Below are 4616 nucleotides of genomic sequence, written 5' to 3'. Positions count from 1 at the left end.
TTTTGATGACATCCACGCTATGTTGAACCTTCATCCGCTGCACTACACCTTTGTTCGGCTATTTTCGCTGAGTATGGAGATGCGGATCATTCGCGACAAGACCCCGGACATCATGATAGTCGACCCCTTCTACATGCGTGCCAAGATCTTGGGCAGCGCTGGGGACCGGCAAGTCGCGAGTTCTTACCTCGAAGGCGTCATTCTGGCAAACCAAGATAAGGATAACTTCCTCGTGCCTTACTTTCCCGAGTAAGTCCTCCCCTCAACCGGCCCGTAACATATGAATTCTTACTTTTCGATCGTTTTTCTTTTAACATTCCGTGTTTTCTGCAGTGACACACGTTGCACGCTCATCCTCCTAAGCCCCAAATATTCCATGGCCACGTATTTCGACCCGGACCGTCAGTCGAACGTAGACTACACAAATGTCAAGAAGGTTCTTGATGATGTTCTCCCCGGCTACGCCCAATCTGGAGGCACCTTCACCAGGCCTATTCGTAAGTACGGCAAGCACGTGTTCTCCCACAATACGATGTTCTGCTGCGTCAAGCAGCCGCCTGGCGGTCAGAAGGGTGCCTACTACGCCATCCATCACATGCGGGCGATCGTACGGGACCATCATCAACTTCTGCTACCGAGTAAACTTAAAGATTGGGCCGCGAGCGTGTCGGCAATCCAGGACGCGGACCTCCGACAAGAATTCTTTCGCATCCAGTCGGGGTTTGCGGAAATCATCCATCAAGATGTCCTTCGTACCTCGGGGCAGTTCTACCTCAGAAATCAACCGTCCAACAGTGACATCGACACAATGCTACAAATGCAGGATGACAACGCCCGTTCTTTCATGACTCCCACGATAGACGGCGGCTTCATCCACGCTCCGGTCCCTTGAGTCGAGTTGTCTAGTTCTGAAACATCGATTGGCTCATGTTGTAATTAAACTTTAATGAACTTGTAGTATGTCTGTTTGGTTTCGAGAGTCGTTCAACTTAGATGTAATCGATGCTATTAATGTCTTCCTTTTCTCTTCCGATCGTTCTGTTGCATAATTATATATTGCTTATGTATTGTCTGTGAATTGGTACTAACGTTTCGTTTGGCTAGTGCATAGCGATGCCGACGTATGTCGTGTACAAGGGTAAGGTTCCCGGAGTCTACGATGACTGGGAGGAGTGTCGGAGACAGGTTCACCGATTCAGCGGTAACAGTTACAAAGGGTACACCACTAGGGCCGAGGCCGAATCTAGATACGCCCGCTATCTAGCGGGAGAGGGGAGGGAGCGTTGGAGGAACCGGATGAAGACGAGTTTCATCGTGATGATGCTCATCGTGATGACCGCAGCTCTCTTCTATGTGATGGTAGTTTAGATGATCGATATCGACTTGTAATGTGAAGACAAACTCGCTACTCGCGGTCTCGAGACTTGTAATATAATGTTCTATCTTTGTTCGGTCTTTTTAATTCGAAGACTAATATGATGAATTGTATTCGGAGACTAATATGATGAATTGTATTCAAAGACTAATCTTCTATTGTATTCGATGAATCTGTTGTTGATGTGTGCTGTCTATATTTTGTCAAACTATACATTTTGTAACCTGTGCAAAAAACAGAAAATAAAAAGATAAAAAAAACCTAATATTCATACTAATGGCGCATCACAGGACAGTGCGCCATTAGTATGACAGTGCATACTAATGGCGCATCACTGGGTAGTGCGCCATTAGTATGCTGCGGTTACTAATGGCGCATCCAGTGGTGGTGCGCCATTAGTATGCCAAAGCACCTGGGTATACATGGCCCCTGGGAGGCATACTAATGGCGCACGCTGGCCTATACTAATGGCGCACCCGCGGTGCGCCATTAGTATACCAGATACTAATGGCGCACCAGGTGGTGCGCCATTAGTAAAAATTACTAATGGCGTGCTGTTAATGGCGCACCACAGATGCGCCATTAATGGCCATATTAGGTGCGCCATTAGTAGGGGTTTTTCTAGTAGTATCATCAACATATATTTGGCACACAAACAGTTCAGCATCATAAGATTTAGTAAAGAGAGTAGGGTCGAGTGAACCGGGTGTGAAGCCATTCTTCACGAAGAATTCCTTCAATGTATCATACCACGCCCGAGGGGCTTGCTTGAGGCCATAGAGGGCCTTATTCAGTTTGAAGACTTTGTCAGGATTCTTTGGATCTTCAAAACCTGGGGGTTGAGCAACATATACTTCTTCCTCAAGCTTACCATTGAGGAATGCACTTTTCACATCCATTTGATATAAGATGATATCATGATGATTAGCATAAGCAAGTAATATGCGAATAGCCTCAAGTCTAGCAACAGGTGCAAAAGTTTCATCGAAATCAATTCCTTCAACCTGTGTGTAGCCTTGAGCTACCAGTCGTGCCTTATTCCTTACCACAAGGCCATTTTCATCTTGCTTGTTGCGGTAGATCCACTTTGTGCCAGTGATATTATGCTTGCGAGGATCTGGATGTTTGACTAGTTCCCAGACATTGTTGAGCTCGAACTGATGTAATTCTTCTTGCATAGCCTGAATCCACTCCGGCTCCAAAAATGCTTCATCTACCTTAGTGGGCTCTGTGATAGAGACAAAAGCATAGTGCCCACAAAAGTTAGATAAATGTGAAGCTTTTGAGCGTGTGAGAGGACCTGGCGCTTCAATGTCATCGATGATCTTGTCAACTTGTACTTCTTTTGCAACGCGAGAATGAGCTGGTTGACGTTGAGGTATTTGATCATTTTCCTCAGTGCCATTGTCTTCATCATTATCTTCAGGTGCGTCAGCTCGACGTTCTTCGCGTACTGGAATGAATTCTTCAGCAAATTCTTCAGTAGGAATGACATCCTCAGTTGCCTTGAACTTGACAGAATCCTCAGGTGCTGGTTCATCTAACACAGAAGGTAGGTGCTCTCTTTGCGAGCCATTAGTTTCATCAAACCGCACATCTACAGTTTCAACAATCTTGTGAAGAGCGATGTTGAACACTCTGTAGGTGTGCGAGTCCTTTCCGTAACCAAGAATAAAACCTTCATGTGCTTTCGGTGCAAATTTAGAATTGTGGTGAGGATCTCTAATCCAACATTTAGCACCGAAGACTTTGAAATAACTCACATTGGGTTTCTTGTCAGTGAGGAGTTCATAGGCCGTCTTCTTGAAGAATTTGTGAAGATATACTCTGTTGATGATGTGGCATGCAGTATCAATTGCATCAATCCAAAAACGATCAGGCGTTTTGTATTCATCAAGCATAGTGCGAGCCATTTCAACAAGAGTTCTGTTCTTGCGCTCCACGACGCCATTTTGCTGAGGAGTATAAGGAGCAGATAATTCATGAGTAATACCAAGTTCATCAAGATAGTCATCAAGACCGGAATTCTTGAACTCAGTTCCATTGTCACTTCTGATGTGCTTGATCTTCACACCAAAGTTGGTTTAAGCCCTCGAGGAAAATTGTTTGAAGACTTCCTGCACTTCATGTTTGTAAGTAACAATGTGTACCCATGTATATCGAGAGTAATCCTCAACTATAACAAAACCATATAGAGAAGCAGCATTAGTGACTGCAGAGTAATGATTAGGTCTGAAGAGGTCCATGTGAAGCAATTCGAATGGACGAGTAGTGGTCATGATAGTCTTCGCTGGATGCTTGGCCTTGGTCATTTTTCCAGCTTCACAGGCTCCGCATAAGTGATCCTTGAGGAATTTGACATTCTCAATGCCAATGACATGCTTCTTCTTCGCAAGCGTGTGCAAATTCCTCATGCCTGCGTGACCAAGTCGTCGATGCCATAGCCAACCTTCTGAAGCTTTTGCAAGTAGGCACACGGCTGGTTGTGGTCCCGTAGAGAAATCAACAATATACAAATCTCCTCTCCTAAAGCCTTCGAAGACTTTGGAATTGTCAGCTTCCATAATCACAACACAGCGATACTTGCCAAAGACAACAACCATGTCAAGATCACAAAGCATTGAGACTGACATGAGGTTGTATCCCAAGGACTCAACAAGCATGACTTTGTCCATGTGTTTATCCTTAGAGATCGCAACCTTACCAAGACCCAATACCTGACTTTTGCCTTTGTCAGCAAAGATGATATGCTTCAGATGTGACGGTGATAAAGGAGCATCCATCAAGAGATTCTTGTCACCAGTCATGTGATTTGTACATCCACTATCGAGGACCCATTCAGTGGTTTTGGGTTGATCATCCTGCAGATGAATTAGTGTAACTTACTGTAACGCCCAGATAATCTTGCTACAGTAATCCCATGCTAATCATGGCACGTCATCCCGATTACTGTTGCTATCCTCGCAATAATTCGAAACCGTTCAAATTCAAAATTTAAATTGATGAAAACAATAAAAGTTTTAAAAATTTAAAATAAAAATGTTCGATGGTTGCCAAATATTACAAAGATAATTATGGTGTAAGGTTCACAATTTTATAAAATGCCTAAGTGTTTATAAATAAATAAAAACAGAAAAGAAAATAAATAAAAAGAAAACAGAAAACAATAAAAAAAAGGAGAAGAGAAACCCCCTGGGCTTCGGCCCAGCTGACCACAGGCCCCACTGGGCCACCCACCAGG

This window comes from Triticum dicoccoides, chromosome 1B (genome assembly GCF_002162155.2).
Source record: "Triticum dicoccoides isolate Atlit2015 ecotype Zavitan chromosome 1B, WEW_v2.0, whole genome shotgun sequence".
In the NCBI taxonomy this organism is placed as follows: Eukaryota; Viridiplantae; Streptophyta; class Magnoliopsida; order Poales; family Poaceae; genus Triticum; species Triticum dicoccoides.
This window is presented reverse-complemented; position numbering follows the sequence as displayed.